Here is a 19,954-nt window from a genome sequence, read left to right on the forward strand (position 1 = left end):
GACTGGAAGTAGTGGAGAACCTAGGGCTCTGTCACCTTGCAAATTGGCAGGGCAGCGAGTGAGGAGCTAAGGCCAAATGCAAGGACCTCTGGCAGAAGCAGGATCCTCATCCTTCCTGAATATCCTCCGCAGTTTTTATGTATATGTGTGCGAAGGGAAAAGAAGTGTTCTTTGGTCGAGGTGAGGAACGGGAAGGACATATTGGAGGTGACATATCAGAGGTAGGGAGTGATGGTTACTTTGGGGTTCTGGAAAAGTCCTGGACAACGAATCTTTCCAGGGACATAAGTCCATACATCAAGGGCACTACTAGCATATGAACAAGACACACACCCACAAGCATTTGCATAAGACACAATGTATCATGCAATAAATTTCCATGGGAAGCTAACCATGATGCTTGAAACACCTCACACAAACCTAGGAGGCCTACGGATAGAGATGGACCAGAAACAAAGGTAAAAGGGTAACAGTACTTGCAGATCATTCTACTTTTTTGCTGCCTAGGCTGAAGGTTGTAATCCTCCCTCAGATTTTATTGTCCCATCAGAACTTGGTCTTACTTTAAAAATGTCTTTTCTGTGAAATGTGAGCCGAACATTTTTCCTGGGACTTCGAATTATGCCCTGTCCCCACCAAAATACATTAAGCAGTAGAACCAGGAGTGGCCCCCGCAGCTTGACTGTGGAAAGTTCATGGAGTAAAGAGAGGAAAACAGGTTTCAGAAGCAGAAGATTTGGGTCACAGTTCCAGCCCTGCCAGTGATGACCACTGTCCCCTGAGCAAGGCACTCGGCGGGCGCAGAAGGCGGTTGTGGGGGTGGGGGGGTGGTCAGTACTCAAAGCTCTGGGGTTGACTGAAGATCCAATCCCAGCCCAGCTCCAACTCTCTGAAATCAGTTGCTTTTCTGTTAAATCAGGGGAAAAGGCAGTACCTATGTCTTGAGTCCCTGTGGGGATGGAGGTGGTTCCTATAAAGCTCTCAACACCACCCCTGGCTTGGAGTTCATGGCTTTTCTTTCTGCATCTTTAAGGGGAAACAAATGCAATAGCACTTATTGTACCTGTTTCCTAAACTTGTTGAAGAATCAAAATTAGATGATGTGAGGGAAGGCTAAAGAAAATGCAAGGCAGGCACTGTGCAAAGAGGTGTACCAGTAACACCAGCATGGTCCTGCCCCCTTGTCTTCTGCCGCCTGCTAGAAAGGCTGCCAGGAACCTTCTCGCCCAGCCTTTAGAAAGACTAGGGGGCTCCTAAGGAGGGAGTGGGCTAGGAAGCTTGGAATCCTGGCCCCCGCACGATCTCCAATGCCAGTGTCAGGTGGTCTTGAAGAAGCTTGTACTGTGCGTTTGGTTTGTTGATTGATTGGCTGGTTGATTGATTTTCTGTATATTATGATGTTTTGACATCTTAGAAAGCCTTCCTGGCTGGCAAGAAACTGCTTCTCCCTGGGCTTGCCAGTTCTTAGAGGTAGCAAAGGACCCAGCCTAGATCATGCCTTTGATATGCAAACTAACCAGCCCAGAGCCCTAACCTCCTCCCTGGGGTCCCTAGGCATCTGGAGGCAATGGTTTAGTGCCTTCATCATTCCAGGGGCCAGGTGTTAGGCAACTAGAGACCACCCCCATAGCTGAGCCCACCAAAATTGTTCAAACTAGCCAGTCTTAAACTGTTCACCCTGCCCTGCCTTGTCTTTCCTGCCAGAAACCCCAATAAAAGGCCACAGCCAAAGTGCACCCCCTCCTCCTGTCTTCTGTCTCCTGACCACCCTGGTATTTTTCCATGTGGTCCTGCACACCATGCCTCCCATCTCCAGGGACTGTGAGTATAATAAACTGTGTTTTTTCCTGAGCCCCTCCTATGTCTCCTGACTGACCATTACACAGGAGAACACAAAGCAAAGCCACTTCCCCCAAGTGGGGCCTCTGCTTTCTCATTTCTGCTGAATGAAGATTTTGCCTAGATACAGGTTCTTGACCTTTTCCCTGAAAACACACCTGCTGGAGTTGGGAGGAAGGTCCAAAGAACAAAGAAAGAAAGGGCTTCAGACAGACAGACCTGGAGTCCCAGCCCTAGCACTAGCTAGGAAACTGTTTCTTCGTCTGTAAAATGGGGCTAATAATGGTGACCTATCTCATAGGATTCTATGTGTGAAGGTTAATGAGCCGTTACGAGCAAAGCTCATAGAATCAGGTCTGGCACATAAGAAATACTTAATAAACTTCAGCTAGCATAACTAGTAATATTTAAAATATTGCATATTATCTCATTTTGTCTCACATCATTGAGCTCATTTAATTTTTGCAACAACCTTATGAGTAAGTTACTAGCATTTTGTGGATGAAAAAACTGAGGAACAGAGAGGTTAAAAGATTTTCCCAATGCCATTAAGTCAGGAAGTGATGAAACTAGAAACCATAGCATACAATCGGGCTCCAGAGTCTCTGATCTTCCATTCATACTATATTGCCTTTTGGCCATTACAAAGGGATAAGAACTATCCATGGAGAGGAATGAGTTCTGAGATCATTCCAATCCCAGCACCCTATCACTGATCTACAAAGTGAAGTTTCTGAAGCTGGTTTGCCATCTTAGCCTGGTTTCCCCCACCTATCAGCACATTTCAAATGTTCTTTGTTTCTCAGATAGCTTGATGGGTGTCTCTGCCATCAATTGGTAGTAGTCTTGGGTATCTGCTATTTTGGATTCTCTGTACTATGTGGATGGACAATCCCAATGACCCTGTGTGTCTCCAAACAGAAGCCACATAAAAATGGGCCAGATTTAGTCTCAGGGATCCCTTTTTGAGATGGGTCAAGGTCATCCATCAATGTCATCCTTTTCCCATTTGAATTCCCTTACATAGGAGACTGCCTCCTCACTACATACACTAACAAGGAAAGGTAGTCTTGAGGTGATTGCTCGAGCTTTGTTTTCTAGAGAACCCCAGAACAGAGAATGAACTGGAAGTGAAAATAAAACAAAGAAAAATAATAACAGTCATAACAACTTCTAATTCTGATATGTATTGAGCTCCTACCTTCTTCCTGCATATTACTGTATTAACTAAGCCAAGGAGGAATACATCAGGCAACCAAATCCCCAAAAGAAGGTCAGGAGAGTGGGATCAAGTTGAACATTCCCATTTCTACTCCCAAATTCATCCATCAGATAACACATTCTACCCACTTAAGAAGACTTGGAGTAAGGCAAGAGACCAAGAGTATAACTCTAATTGTTGCCTCTCCACTTAGAAGGAAACATCCGAAGTAGAGAATAAGTGCCAACCCTGATAACCCATTCCTGCTAGCAATTTCTACCATGAAATCTTCCCTAGTACCTACTGTGGACTTCCGTAAGAATTTATCTTGTCCCATCCCATCCCTCTATCCTCTGCCTAAGTACGACCAGGAAAAGGGCATTGGCCAATTTATTTACAAGTGTGAGTAATCACCACTCTCTTTTGAAAAGAGAAAACTGGATTTTAAATTGGTTTACAATATTTAATCACGTTAAGAAAGGAGTGACAAAAATTCCCCTTCTGACCACAATTGGGTAACTAGACCAAATTATCCCTACTGTTGAAAACAACTATAAAATTGGGGGATGACTAGATGAGAGAGATGATAGACAGATAAATAATAAAATATATATGTGTGTGTGTGTGTGTGTATAGAGAGAGAGAGAATATATAATATATAGAAGCAACTGTTTTCAGATATTGCACATGAGTCAACATCCGATTATAATCCCTGAGAAAAAGGAACTATATGAGGTAAGTACTATGATTTATCTAGCTTTCTGCCTGAAGGCACTTTATGATCTGCAGTGCAGGAAGGTGGAGCATTCTTCAAAACAACATGGCAGTATTGCTGAATCAAAGAAGCAGACATCAGAGTTTGGGGCCACTGAGGCACTGGAATTTGTGTTACAGGGTACCACTGAGGAGGGAGCTGCACAGAAAAGGAAATTCAAGAATCTGCATAGAGATCCTTTTAAGTCTTTGGTCATACTCTAAGCTGTGCATATGCAGGAAAAAACTCCATTATGGGCTGGCAGATAACAACTACTGGAAAGCTGTAACCTGAATAGATACTTTAAAGATCACATAGTGCTAGTAGATGTTGACATTCTCAACAGCCAAGTTAGAGAGACCTTAATAAACCCCTAGGCATTCAACTAAATCTCTGGAAAGGCCAAACTTTAGAAAGAGGGATAAACTAGCCCTTACGCAAAGTCTACATGAGACCCACAATAACAAAGTTTAAAAACAAGCCTCAAAGGGATTCAAACTGATCCACCAATAATTTCACTGACAGCCAAAACAAAACCCAATAATCTTTACAGGAAGATAACAAAATCCAAACTCTAATCAATGTAACACCCACAATACCCAGCATATAATCAAAATTGATTAGACATGCGAAGAAATAAGAAAATACAACCAATAACCAAGAGGAAAAAAGTCAGTTGACACAAACACGTATATGACAGAGATTTTAGAGTAAGCAGAAAATAATAAAAAACAAATATATTTAAGAATTTAGATGAGAGCTATAATAAGGAAATCGATGGGAAATCTCAGTAGAAAAACAGAAACTAGTTTTAAAAGAAATAGAAATTCTTGAACTGAAATATAAAATATGTGAATTGAAACTTTTGCTGGGTGGTTTTATCAGCAAACTGGACACTGCAGGGGAAAAAAGTAGAATTGAAAAAAAAAAAGCAATATAAACTACTCAAACTGATACACAGAGAGAAAGGGAGTGGGAATAAATGAAAAGAGTCTAAGTGACCTGAGGAACAATATCAATTGATCTAACTTAAGTATATATAGTTGGAGTTCCCAAAAGAGAAGAGAGATTGGAGTAGAAAAAAATTGAAAATAAGATGGCACAAATTGTCCAAATTTGATAAAAAAAATCAACCCATACACCAAGAATTAATAGCAAAATGGTAGACCTAAACCCAACCACAATAATAATTGCATTAAATATAAATGGACTAAGTATTCCAATTAAAAGGCAGAGATTTTCAAACTAAACTAAACCACATTAAGAACCAACTAGATCCTTTTTACAAGAAATGCACCTTAAATAGAAAGGAAGAATATGCCCTGTTTTGGGGAGCTTCGGGAGAATGCAGGGAACCATCTGAACACAGCCAACCCAGAACATGAAATCCTAATGCAGAGATAAGGGAAGCTGAGACATAACTCTCAAGGTCAGTTGATTCTTTGCAAGATCCCAGCAAGTGCTGGAGGTGGGGAGGACATAGGTCAGAATTAGCGGGGTCCAAAACCTAGGTGAAAATATTTAGCAAAACTTTGTCATTGTGACAAACTGTGACCTGATAGGATTAATGATATCTCCCTAAACCAGAAAGAGACTGAGCAAAAAGATGAGGCAAGGTAACTGGGCAGACAATAGAATGGGGATCTGAAGAGGGTCCCTGGGTCAGGACCATGAGCCATGGTGGAGTAAACTTAGACCCTTCCTGGCACCCAACATTCACCTCTATCCTACCCAATTCTTAGCATGGCTGGAAACCCAAGTTTTTATTTATTCTTTTCCCATACTATTTCACAATGAATTTAGAGCACCGTATAAAAATATGTTTGACACTAAAGAAGAAAATATGTTCTTGAGGAAATTGGGCAGAGAGAGGAAAAGAAAGCAAAAATCATAAAGCCTGGGTTCTGCATACTAAATAGACTCACAGAAGTTTTAGAAATGAGCCAAAAAAATTGCTTCTGAGATTCCACAGAGCCAAGGCAAGCAAAGAGACACCGCAGGACTCTATGGGTGGCAGGTTGGGGCCACAGCTGGACCAGCTCAAAAATCAAACAGGAAAAAAATGGTAGATGGGGCTCATCTACTAATGCATCTATAAGGAGCTTCCCCCAGACAGGAACAGAGAGAAACAGCAGGGGCTGATACTTTACAAACTGCATGTGTTCCTTTGAGAAGTTGTTGTGGGATATATTCTAGATGTCAGGCACTAGGCTAGACACAAGGGGAACCATGGTGAGCAAAACAAGAGATCCCTACCTTCGTGGACATTAGAGTCTATCAATGGGGCACATATTTATTTATTCTTATCAGGCAATTAGATACTGTTCTAGATGCTGAATTATAACAGTTAACAAATAATCAAAAAATAAATGCCCCACGTGTCATTAGGGAACAATGTAGACAAATCCAGAAATGACTTGGAATTGGGGACCCGACCAGGCCTTGAGGGAGCAGTGCTGGAGATCAGGGTGGGTAAGAAGTGACATTTGAATTGCACTTCGAGGAATCTAGATAGGGGGTTAGCCAGGTAGAAGATGAGGGAGTGTGCTCCAGACGGGGACAAGTATGCATGTGAAGGACATGAACCAGCGAGGTGCATGGTGTATCTGAGGAGCAGAAGGGGCCAGTGGGACTAGGGCACAGGCTATGAGTGTGGAGATGCTGACACTGGAAACAAGGACAGGGGACAGACCAGGAAGGGAAACCTTTGAGGGATTTTAAGTTGGGGGATGGTGCTACAATCAGATTTGTATTTCTGTAGGACCACCCTGGCCACAACTTGGGGAATGGGTTGGAGGGAAGCAAGAGTGGAAGCAAAGAGAACAAATGGAAGGTTCTTTGAGTAACCCAGGAGAGGCATAAGGCAGCCTGAACCAGGGTGGGGGTGCTGGAGATGGAGACAAATGGATACATGAGAAAGGTTTTCAGGAAGCAGAGCAACAGGTTTCAACTATGCATTTTCAAACCTCCCCTAAGGAAGGTTCGGATATCCTCACATTAAACAGGGTGGATTCCACGGCACCAAAGCGATCCCTGGGATGGTGGAAGCAGGTGCATGCAGTGGTTAAGAGCATAGACTCTTAGTCAAGCTCCTCAACCTCACCCAAGCCTTGGTCTTCTCTTCAATATTACTTTCCAGGTTTCTGAAGAATACATATGCCCGTATCGCCTCCTTCTTAATCTCCAGACGTAAGTAGCATGTGCCCACCTCTGGCCCTTTGCACCTGCTGTTTCATCCACTCTTCCCCAGACATCCACAGATTTCTCTCTCTCACCTCTTCAAATGCTCACCTCCTTACCTGCTTTGATAAGCCTGTGTGAAATGCAAACTATGCCTGACCACTCCTCCAGGTTACCCTGGCCTCCTCTCTCACTTCTTTTCCTGAAACACCCATCACATTGTGTAAAACCTACTCATCCGTATACCTCCACCAAAATAAAAGCTCCGTGAAAGCAGAAATTTTTGCCTGTTTTGTTCACTGTATCCACAGCACATGGTGTCTAGTAGACATTCAGAACACAGTTCTCCAAGGAATAGCTATATCACCTTTGAAAATCATGTAGCCCATACGCATTGCTCAAGAAATAAAAGCCATGAGTCTTTTGACAACACCAACAATACAAATTTAAAATGTATCATATAAGTCCTCCACCACTCCAGTGTTGTGTTGGCAAAATTTCTTTCATTACGACCATTCGTGTTAGCATTGGTGAGGACGGATCTTTCTTGGTGGCCTATGCTTTTTAATAGAAATCAGACTTGAATTTTCCAATTAAAAAAGCAGAACCCAGGGGTGCTTGGCTGGCTCAATCAGTAGAACATACGACTCTTGATCTTGGGATTGTGAGTTTGAGCCCCACATTGGGCATAGAGCTCACTAAAAAAAAAAAAAAGAAGAAGAAGAAAGAAAGAAAAAGAAAAAAAAAAAAAGCAGAACCCACAGCATTGTAGGTTTACAAAAAGGCCACAGGCTTTGACTTCATGTGTTCGCCTCTCTCAGGAAGACAGGCTCGCAGCAGTCCACACTTTTGGTCAAACTTCCCCAAAGCGCACCTCATTGCCACTGAGTTTATCTGAGGGCAGATCCTCTGCATGGCATCTCCACGTTCACCAAAGTGTTGTGTATTTATATGTGCTGCCATTATGTGGAAGGAGCTGGAATTGGAAAGAAGGTAAATAGGACATCTTGATTCCAAGTTACATTTTCCTGTAGCGCGATTGAAACACCATTCATGCCATCCTTACTGCATTGATCGGTAATGTTCATTTTCTAATTTCAAATAAACCTCTTGCTGCAGTCAGAGCGAGACGCTCCTGGATGTGACTTCACAGTTCATTTTAGCTTCATAGCTTAAAGACGTTCTGTTACCATCAGTCTTAAGTGGTAATTCCACTTTTCCAATTAGATTGGGGGAACGAACCAGATAGATGGACTCTTATCCCCCAAGCCATAATCTCAGCCTAGCCATCAAGGCTGGGACAAAAGAACAACCCAGAAGCTCTTCCCTGTCATTTTGCTCCAGAGCCAAAGCCTCCCACCCCCACCCCGGAGTGCCTTCTAAATGAGCCACGCTTTGGGTGCGGTTGCATTTTGGAAAGTTGGCTCAAGTAATTTGAACTCATTTCTAAGAGTGCGACCACCCACCATGATAAAGGTCTAGACCAAGGATGCATCATCTAAAAGCTAGACTTCTCCATCCTGCTTGACCCCCTTCATCAACACACCCCCACCTCATCAAAGCCAAAGGCAAATAGGGAGTCAATGATGTCATAGTAGAAAGAATAGGGGATTTTGTATCAGTAGATGTGAATTCGAGCCCCTGCAGAGCCCTGAGTACATCATCTTCCCCTTTTGTGTGTCTGTTTTCTGTACCTGCAAAATGGGCAGACATAAACCATATTAAGCATGCAGAGCTATGGGCAGAGGGCAATGGCTTGAGGTCAGACCACCCTGGACGTGATCCCTGGTTCTGCCACTGACAGGCTGCATGACCTTGGGCTGCTTGCTTCACCCCTGGGGCACCAGCACCCCCCCTCCACATGGGAATCACACCAGCCTCAGAAGGTTCTAGTGAGGAACCAATGAGGTAATGGATATGAGGTGCCTTGCAAGGAGCATCAAATACTAATTTCCTTCTTACCTCTCTTCCTTGAAGTATGGGAGGATAATTCCAGGAAAGCAGAGGTTGAGAGCAAACCCATCATAGAAGAAGCAACAACCTATAAAGGAGAGATGGACTTTGCTGAAAATGAACTTCAAGGCTTTGGAAGCAGGCTTTGGAAGCACGCCTCCGAGGTGGAGCCCCACACGGAGCTCAGACCTCTGCCTCACTTAGTGCAGCGAGATCTCATGACCCTCTTGGCCTGGGTTTCCCTGACCTTGAGAAAGGTGCACACAGTGGCAGAATCGAGAGGTCCATGAGAATTCTATTTGTCTCATCTTCTCATTTGAATGATCATACAAAATATTACCATTTAGAGGGTCAAAGTCTCCGCCACAATAATGATGCATAACCTTCAAACATTTTCAGAGAGTTAGACTATAATTCCTTACAGGTCTCATTGCTTCTTGGAGTCCTTAAAACTGTTTTTGCTGTAACCACACAAAGGCTTCTATGTTGGACTCAAGTTTAAGGAACACCGCAGGGAGATGCAGAGGCTAACATGCCGGAGGCACTCAGTCTGAGGGTGGTTCCTTCCCCAGTGCCCTGCACACTCGCCAATCCAGGGTCCCCCTGGGAGGCCACCAGGGCGGATGGCCACAGGCCATCTTCCTTAGGCATATTTAATCTCACTGCTCAGGGTCTCAACCTTGACCGTGCACTCTGGAATAAATCCTTTCCAAGGAAACCTTCTGGAGAAAGAACCCTTTAAAAGGGCAAGGGTCTCCAGGCTGCTGGGAGGAGAGATCTGAGGGCCAGTGGGGCGCAGGGGAGTGGCCGAACGAGGAGAGAAAACCTGCCCCTCTTACAGGTAGGAAGAGCTGACCACTTTTTGGGAAATGGATTCCCTTCTGCGGGAGACAAGATAGAAACAGTTTCTGTCTCCACTTGTTTCAGGGTGCAGCCCAGCGGGAGCTGGCCCCGTGGGAAACCGCAGCAGTGGGCATGCGCCTCAGCATGGACACGTGTTAATACACAAACCTGTATGTCGGATGGACCGTGCACGGGCCGTGGTCCCCCGAGCCCTTCCCATTAGCCCCAGGGTAGTGGCCCTCAGTGCAGATGACAGCCAGCCTCCCGGAGAAGTCTCAGAGAGAGGGGTCTGTGCCACAGAGGCGATGTGGAGACCACCAGTGGGGTCTCCTTTCTCCACCCCCTCCCCGGCCCCCGCACAGGCCGTGCCCTGTGGGCCCAGTCAGGGCACGCAGCAGGCAGCCTTGAGTCCACTCTGCTGCCTGGGAGGCGGGGCCCGCGAAGAACTTGGCCTGACTTCCCGCCTCTGAAATTTGGCAAGAGTGGCAGATACGGAGCAGCAGGCCCAGGCACGTGAGGCAGGTGCTGGGAGAGCAGCCGGCTCCTCCCCCGCCTTCATGGTGTGATTCCAAAGCAACACGGATTGGGCCACGCCGTGGGGACCGAGGACGCCAACAGATGCCCACCACGGCAGGCAGCCTGGATCACCAGCTGCTGTGCCAAGCCAGGGGGAGACAGGGAACCTCCGCCCAAGAGGGAGCCGAATGCCTCCGGCCGCAGGGAGCTGCTGACCTTGGGGGAGGGGAGAGTCCCACCTGATGGGGGGGCCGGAAGGGAAAGGGGTGGCTCACGGGAGCAGGCCAGCCCCCAGCAACCAACCTGTGGGCTCCAGGCTCGTCACTGGTGTTGCTGCGCTCAGAGCAAGCTTTGCAGGGGGAGAGGCCCAGATTCACACATTTGGGGCTGCAGACGATCGCCCCCCCACCCACAGTGGCCCAAGGGTCAGGGAGCTATTCACGCAGCAACATGGTGGCCAGATGTGGCCCTTGTGAGACAACAGGACCCGCGTCAGGCTTGGCGAAGAGTAATGGGGCCCGCATCTGCTGAGGGTGGTCTCCCGGCCGGGCACCGGCGGGGACAGTCATCCTCAGAGCCCCAGGGCCACAGCTTGTTCTCAATGTCCCAACCCCAACGTCACGTTCTCGGGGAGACTTCCAACTCCCCAGATGGATCAGGTCACCGCTGATAAGTTTCCTGGCTCTCAGAGTGTGCCTCTGAAATAAAATCCCCATAATATAAAATCCACCATTTCAACATTTTCAAAGTATACAATTCAGCGGCTATTTGTGCCTTCACACTGTTGGGCAACCATCCCCACTGTCTAGTCCCAGGATGTTGTCATCACCCCCAAAATAACCCCCTAGCCATTAGCAGTCCCTCCCCACCCCTGCTGCACCCCTGCCCCACCCTCAGCCCCCAGCAACCACCATCTGCCTTCTGCGTCTCTGATTTCCCATCCATGGAATCCTACACGTGGTCCTTTGATCTGCTGCTTGCTGGAGCACGCATGGGTGTCATCCTTTTTCTGGCTGCATAGCATTCCAGCGCATGGATATCCGCCTTCCTGTGCGTCAGTATGCGGACATTTGGGCTGTTTCCACCATGTGGTCGTTGTGAGCGGCGATGTGAAAGTGGGTGTACAAGTGTGTGTTTGAGCACCCGTTTTCAGTTCTGGGGACACACCGAGGAGTAGAATTGCTGGGTCACACGGTGACTCTGTTTAACTTACGGAAGAACTGCCAAACCGTTCTGACAGCTGCTGAGAACTTACTTCTTAAATAACACTTGCCATAGTGTGTGACCGTACATCTAAGGGATTCCTTGGTCAGTATTTTTCTCAGCTCACTAGAACGCAAGCTCCACGAGACACGGCCCTTGTCTCACTGATTTCTGCCTCTCTAGCATCTAACGCAGTGGGCCCAGGATGGGGGCCAGCAAATATCCACGGAAGGCTGGGAAGGAGGGGAGGCAGAGGGAGGGAAGGAGGTGGGGGAGGGAAGGAATATTAGTTGCAAAAATAGCCCCCTTCCGGGGCGCCTGGGTGGCTCAGTTGGTTAAGCGACTGCCTTCGGCTCAGGTCATGATCCTGGAGTCCCGGGATCGAGTCCCGCATCGGGCTCCCTACTCGGCGGGGAGTCTGCTTCTCCCTCTGACCCTCTTCCCTCTCATGCTCTCTGTCTCTCATTCTGTCTCAAATAAATAAATAAAATCTTTAAAAAAAAAAAAAATAGCCCCCTTCCTCTGTCTACTCCATTTTACAACTGACTTTGCACCTCCCCCAACCAGGAGGTGACATCTGTCTCCTGACCATTTGAAGCTGGGCTGGCCTCGTGATTTGCTTTAACCTCTAGAATGAGCTGGAGGTGACAGCGTGCACATTCTAAGCTTAGGCTTCCAGAGGCTGAGGCCCAGGTGTTTCTGTCCTCTGCCCATGATCAGCGATGGTTCTGAGGCTCAAAAGAAGGATGGGGGACGAGGGAGAGAGACTTCCTTGCTCACTCACACCTGTCGGAAATATCCTGTCCTCCCCAACCCATCTTTACCCCAGGAGACTCAGGAAGCTGGAGTTTGCAAGGGATGGGACACAGTCAGTTGTCCCTGAGACCACAGAGACAAAGACACTCACCTAGACGTGAGCTTTATTATCCCCTTTTAGGACCGAGGAAGCGAGGCTCAGTGAAAGCTGTTCTCCTGGGCCACCCTGAGGGGTGGGGCCTCCCTGCAGCCAGGCACATGTCTCTCCTTTTCTCCAAGGCCAGGAGCCAGGTGTGAGGTTCAAGGGCTGGCTATCAGCGGAGACCACCCAGGATACTGGCAGCCCTGACTGCTCACCCCCACCCCCGTGAGCCAAGCGCTCCCTGGCTCTGGGATGTGGCCCACAACATGTCTGTGTTAAATGTTCTTCGCCCTTTATTCACCGGGTTTCAAGGTTAAACTCAAATCCATCAAGAGAGACAAAAGCCCTAACTGATGAACACCCACTTGTTGTCCCTTTTCATTGAGATTACAGGTGCGTGACCCTCCCCTGCACAAAATGCTGTTGCCATAGGAACCTCATAGGATGTCAACTTGACAACAAGTGACCAAGAGGGACATTGACCTGATCCCACCAAACACACACACACACTTAATTGCCAGGGGAGAAGCCACAAAAGAGTGTCCTTACCTTTACCTAAAGCACTGGCCTATTCATATTCATTAAATAGGAGTGACAAAGACACAACTTCCATTACAGTTTTCTACTGGAGGCAGAGGAGGAAAAAAATCCACCAAGACGGGGAGTCATTGTTTTTAGCCTCCTGGAAGTTAAGAGAGTGTGATCATCCCCCTTGTTAGCTCTGGGCGGGCACAGGGATGGCTCTCTCAAAATGAGGCAGCCTCCAGTCCATGGAGGAAATTTCGAACAGTTCTTCTTCAGAGGATGGGTTTAGAGATTTTTTTTTTCCTGTCACTCAGTCCAACTTCATAGAGGTTTTGCCCAGGAAACCCACGTGGCTGAGGGCAGGGGTCTGCACTCTGTTTCCAAAGGGCTCCTGAGTGAAGCATAATTTTCACATGGGTGAAAAAGAAATCAAAAGACCTTTTGTGACACCAGAGAATGATAGGAAAGGTCTCTTCCAGCGTGCATCCATGAGGTGTTAAGAGACACAGCGCACCCCTTCATTCTTGCGCGGCCCATTCTGGCTCTTGAGCAGGAGCAGAAGTCACTGGTGGGAACAGAGACCCAGTGGCGGGCCGGGCAGGGCGAAGTCTCCACAACGCCCAGCAGATGCAACGCCTGGGGGCCCCCGTTACTTTCAGGGGCCACAAAAATGTTTCAAATTGTACTTTAACAACAGAAGAAAAATAGGAATGTAAGAATAATGAATCCACCCCGGGATCTATCTGTCTTTATATCCACACAGTTATAAAATGTAATTTTTATTACTTTCCAGTGGAGGAGGAGACCCGAGGAGGCAAGAGGGCCTGAGCCTGTGGCGGTCCCCGATGTGTGCTCCCCAGCTCTGTGCGGAAAAGGTCCACGGACCCCTGGCCCGGCAGAGGGACGTCCCCGGCCGCCGCCTCTTACGAAGCGGGGATGCCGGCCCATCTCTGACCTGCCGGGTGACTTGCAACACTGAGCTGTCCTCTCTGGACTTGGAGATTCGGTCCCTGCTCCAGCAATGCCCCTGGCGGTGTGAACTTCCACACGTGATTTGATCTCTGGGCGTTCTGGAAAACAGGGAGGTTGACAGCCCGCCTCCGAGGGCTGGTGTCCGGCTGTGGGAGGATGACCCACAGCACCCAGCCAGGGCCTGGCCCTCCGAAAGCAGTTAATTCACGGTGCCCAGGAGGCACCCAAGCCCCTGCCCCGTGCAGCACACAGTGCCCGGCCTCTTCTCTATTTGGAAAGCCTGTCTTGTAAAGGGCTCGGGGCTGGGAAGTCTTCCCACTGTAAGGAGAGGCCCAGGACGTCCCACCATAGCTCCACAGGTTCAAGGGGACACCTGGCAGGCGCAGGGAACGCCCACCATCGCCCACCATCGCCCACCCCCGTGGCGCGGCCACCCCAACCCCAACTCCTCCGGTGGGTCTTTCTGCATCTGGAGCCGCCTGCCTGTAATCTCTATATAACCTTTGCAATGCGCCTGCATATTTCACCCTTCCAGGCGAGCACTCCCGGTTTTTTTTGTCATTCCAATTTCATTTCCTGGGCTGTGTGGACTGCGGGCTCAGCAGTCGCTCCGGTCTGAAGTGACTCCTGGGACCTCCTCACTGTTCTATATGCAAATGGCCTTGCACCTGGGCAGCCGAGCGGGCTCGCAGACAGTTTAGTTATGCAAATCTGATTGATCGAGAGCATATTGCAGGAGCTCGAGCGCAGGCCTGGGACACTGGCAGCTATATTTCACTGGCTAAATTCCCGAAGAAGGGGGGAAAAAATTAAATGCCAGGCATTTTGATGCATATTCCCTTTCAACCCCTGTAGTGCGATAGTGTTTATTTCTGAATGTGTTCAACACTCGGGTTAGACGTTGCTAATACAATTTTTGCGTGCGGGGTGTGTTATTGCTGAATTAACAGAAGGCTTGTTTTTGGTGTAAAAAGCCAGTTGCTGTGATGTCACAAGCACAATAGGTCTGTCAGTTGATTTGAAATAATTCCCCAGGCAAGTACAGTAAAGGCAGTGTTAAAAAATAATTAGGTCCTTCGGCCTCAAAATGCTCACCCAAGTGGAGGGAGTAGCGTAAGTTACTCCAACTTTATTCTCTCCTACAACAAAAGGTAAAATAAACCGCAGGGATGCTGATTACATATCGTCATCCTGTGTGGAAAGCGTTTGTCTATTTCCCAAACAAGGGGGTTTGAAGAGGACAGAGGGAACAGCAGGCCTGGAGGAAATTAAAAAAAAAAAAAAAAATTTAAACCTCAAATCTACTTTGAATCTGCTTGAAATAATAAATTCCGCATCAGACACATTGCGTTCATGCATGTTGAAGTCTGTAACTCTAGAGGCTTGGGAAGCCCGGCTTATCTTGCTTCTCTGCATTTTCCTTATTGATTTATAATCACTGATAAATAAGATACACCTCCATGGCAGACCACTGTTGCAGAAGGGAAAAAGAAAGGCATTTCTGCCCAAGTCTTTCCCTACCATCCCACCAGCACCCATGAGTCAAAACTAAAGATAAATCACTGTGATGTGGGGGAGGGGAAGGTGTGGGGGGAAGTAGAGAGAAAGAGCGCATTTCACCCGCCCGGGCGTCTCCATCGCTAGAAACGGGGGTCTGCCAAAGAGGTGCTGGAAGCTGCAAGCCCCTAAGAGAAGGGGCTACAAGAGTGTGGGACTTGATGCAGGGGTCGGAACCCATGGCGCGTTCAGACGTTCATGTCCACAGGAGCAAATGCATGCGGTCACTCGCTCATTCCCTGATATCAATCACACTGCCCTGCGCATAGACCAGCTCGGCGGCCCTGATGTGCGTGCACCAACCCCCATGGAGCTGCCCCCCGGTATTCATGGGGACACATGGGTGCAGATGGATATTCACACACAAGGTGTCGGGGCTTGGCTGCAAAGAAGAGGAAGGAGAGATCGAAAGACACACCTGGGCCAGGTTTTGTCACTGAGGCAAGAGTGGCAGCCCAAGTCCATTGCTGGCCCCCAGGTCCTGTTTTCCAACTGCCCAGCATTCACACACACACACACACACACACATACATACGTGTTTTACAAAACAGGCATCTGACAGGCAAAGCCCAGCCCGAGGGTCACAACTGAAGAGCCTGGGAAAGGTCAAGTGTAATCTCTCCCCTCGACGGCCTGGCGCACCCCTCCCACTGCTGACTAACAAAAGGGCCTCGGTGCTGTGACTGACAGAATTCTTAATTGTATCCACTCATTCATGACAATTTGATTAAAATATTACGCCAAAGTCTCACCCCCTGTTTGCTTCGATCCTCCAAATCTAATTTTGAATTTTCAGAAAGGAGATTACCTCCACAAGCATGACTGGGATGCTATTAACTTCTACTTAATCTTTATTACTGATGTGAATTTAACATATGTACGGCTTCGCTCTGCCCCTGTTGTTTTCCTCTCCAAAGTAACGTCTAGGCGGTATACAAGCGGTGGACATTAATGTTCACTTTGCCTCTCGCTTGTCTGTGCAGGAGAGGGGGTGTCGTCTTCATGGCAGGCCCTGCTCAGGACACGGAACCTCCCCTGCCTCCCCCTCCCGAGGCCCGCCTCCCGGCTCGCTGTGGCCTCCCGGATCTCCAGGCTCTGCAAATTCGGAGGCGTGAGCCTGGCTGTCCTCCTCTCTCTGCACCGTGACAACTAACAGATTCTCGGGAGCATTGGAGAGGCTTGTGCAGAAGAGGCCAGAGGGTCTAGAACTCTCCATTCAGTGGCTCCCACTGTCCAGCCCCGTGCTTGGGAGCTACCCCGGGACAGAACGTGCCCTTGGTATCATCGGCCACAAAAGGAAAGCAAATCAACAAAGAAACGAAATAAGGACAAGAACATTGACATTGAGGTTCTGTGTTTTAAAGGATTTCTCATTTTTTTTCAGTTTTTAGGTTTATCTTCTTCTGTATTTTGTTTCTCATAAGATACGGGCATATGTGGGTATTTTGGGGAAGCATAGAAAAGTCTGGAATCCTGGCCTCCAAAGCATTAATAGCAATTGTTTCACACTGGGGTTGCAAGTAGGGAGGCAAGGAAGCTCCTTCTAGGATGTTTCTCACTATATGTTATGGGTAAAATTGTATCCCTTGTAAACTCGTATGGTGCCGTCCTAACCCCCAGCACCTCAGAAAGTGACCTTATTTAGAAAGAGGGTTGTTACAGATGTAATGAGTTCAGTTAGGATGAGTCATAGCAGAGCAGGGTGGGCCCTCATCCCAGGTGACGGCTGTTCCCATAAAGGGGGACATTTGCCCTTCTAAAAGATGAACGCACACGGGGAGAACACCACGTGAGGATCAGAGTCAAACTGTCACAAGCCAAGAAACGACCAGAAGCTGGGAGGGAGGCCTGGAACCTTCCTTCCCTAGAACCTTCCGAGGGAGTGCACTCTGCCAACACCTTGCTCCCAGGCTCGTAGCCCCCAGAACTGTGGGACGATAAATTTCTGTTGTTTGAGCCGAGCAGTCGGTGGTACTTAGTTAGGGCCACTCTAGGAAGCGAACATACTATCCGTTCCTATACTGTTTGAATCAGGTATCACAGTATTCCTCTTGAAATCTTTAAAAAATAAATATACATTTTTCGATTCCCATAAATTACAAACCTGTCTTAGTGTGTATTGTGTTTAAATCAGGAGGCCTCCGCTGGGAGCTGATATACAAAAATACACAGCATTTGTTCTGGGGGCCTGAATTCATGCCTCTGATCTGCCTCTTAGCAAGCAGGTGAAATGCGGGCCTTCCCTTGAACTCTGTGCTCCCTCCTGAAAACACGGATCAAAGCCTCGCCCTACCTTCCTCAGGCAGTTGCGGTGAGGGTCAGCAAATGCCACCTGGAGCCCTCTATACATTCACAGTATTAATATTTCATTCCTTGGCTCCACGAATCTCCACTGAGCACTTGAAGACGCCAGGTCCTGAAGGCATAGGGGTCTCCGAGAAATGCCGAATGTGTCTCCTGCCCCTAGGAGTCACTTTGGGTCAAAGAAACCTGCAAACCACTCAACGTGCAAGAGAGAACAAAGGCTCCTACGGGCCCTCCGTGGGGAGACAGGAGCCCTTCCAGCAGGAGAGTCAGGTGGCTTCGTGGACAAAGAGAGGGATTTTCAGTAGTGACTGGGGTATATCCAGTCAAAAGTGGGACAATGCAGGGATGAGGGGAGGCAAGACAGTGCAGAACCTGGAAACACAGAAGCAAGCAACTGGTCAGGGCTGGGGCCCGGGACCCCAGAATGCAGAGACCTTGCCCGGCTCAGCCACTGCCTGATCTTCGGTCCTAGAACAATGACAAGCACACAGCTGGGTTCCCTAAACATCTGCTGGGTAAATGAATGTTGGGAGAGGTCATCAAGAGAAGACTGCCTGCTGACTTGCAAGCTGGACCTGGACAATCGGGGACTGTCGCTTGTCCCCTGCCCTGGTCCTTGGAACACGTGTCCTGCTTGCCTCCCAGAAATTGCTCCAAGGACACAGCCTTGAGATGGAAAGGTGGTATTGAGACCATGTGGACCGTATATGCGAGGGAACCCAGTGAAGGGCTCTACATAAGCTTTCAAGACTTGGTGGGCAGGTGCAGAGATGTCTTGTGGCTGCCCAAGACTCCTGTCACCCATCCATCTGGAGGGGCTGCCTCTTTCCTTGGGTCTTTCCCTGATCTCCGCATAAGGGGGCCAGTTTCTATTAGTCTCAGGAGGTTCTTGAGGGGTCAGGAAGGAAGGGAGGGGGGGGCAAGGAAGGTGAGCTGTGGGAGCAGCATAGCAAGCGGTAAACTCGAGGGACAGGCAGGGGTGAAGTCACTGCCCCCCAGCTTTGGAGACTCTGGAAAGGAACTACCCTCTGTCCTGAGCTACTGGAAGGGTTTGGTATCCTCAGTGGTCATGGCAGGAAACAGGTAGATACCTAAGTCAATGAACTTGAAAAGAACTTGATCAACAGACTCCTTAGAAGAGGGTCGGCAGAGAAGCCAACAGGACAGGATGACACAGGGGCAAATTTCCAAAGGGGCGATGGAGAATGTGTTTCTGGAACCTGGGGCAGAAGAGGCCACCTGTAAGCTGTGACCTTCGGAGGGCATAGCAAGCCCTCCACCCCCGGGAGGCAGCCAGAGACAGGAAGGCCTCCCCTCCTCTGGTCTCCTTCAGGGCTCCCACTGACCAGACCCAGCCAGGACCAGAGGACAGGGCAGCCCTTGATGAAGTTCACAAAGACATTCACTCAGGTTGGCTCCTGGGCTCTGAGCAGGGGCGAAGGGAAGTAAGAGAATTTTTTTTTTAAAGATTTTATTTATTTATTTGACACAGAGCAAGCGAGAGAGAGAGAGAGAGACAGAGAGCAAGCACAAGCAGGGGGAGTGTCAGGCAGGGGAGAAGCAGGCTGCCCGCTGAGCGAGGAGCCCGATTCGGGGCTCAATCCCAGGTCCCTGGGATCATGACCTGAGCCGAAGACAGACGCTCAATCGACTGAGCCACCCAGACATCCCAGCACAAATATTTTAATCAATAGGTGTTTGATGGGTATTTATGTGTGCCGGCAACCCAGAGCCCACGTTAGCCAGAGGCTAATTGCCCCTTTTCAAGATGGGGTAGATTCTGTCCTCTTCTTACCTTCTTGATCTTGGGGGTTCTGGGATCGGGTACCCTGTTGGGCTCCCTGTTCAGCGGGAAGTCTGCTTCTCCCTCTCCTTCTGCCCCTCCCCCCTGCTTGTGCTCACTCTCTCAGATAAATAAATAAAATCTTTAAAAAAATATTTGTTCATTCTAGTGAACATAGGATTGCACTTGTAGCCCTGTGTGACCACATCACAGATCCTAGAAGTTAACGGAGTTTCTCCCCAGTCCTCAAATACACTGTGGCCGATCTGTCCCTCAGCGTCACTCTCCCTACCCTCCTAGGTGGACACGTGACTTTCATTATAAAGACCACGTTTGCCAGGTTTTCCTGCAGCTAAGAGGGGCCATGTGACAAAGTCCAGGACAAATAGGGTTGGAAGTGATCCACACGACCCCTAGTCCTGT

Source organism: Mirounga leonina, unplaced genomic scaffold, assembly GCF_011800145.1.
Source record: "Mirounga leonina isolate KUSES-001 unplaced genomic scaffold, KU_Mleo_1.0 Mir_82, whole genome shotgun sequence".
Taxonomy (NCBI): domain Eukaryota; kingdom Metazoa; phylum Chordata; class Mammalia; order Carnivora; family Phocidae; genus Mirounga; species Mirounga leonina.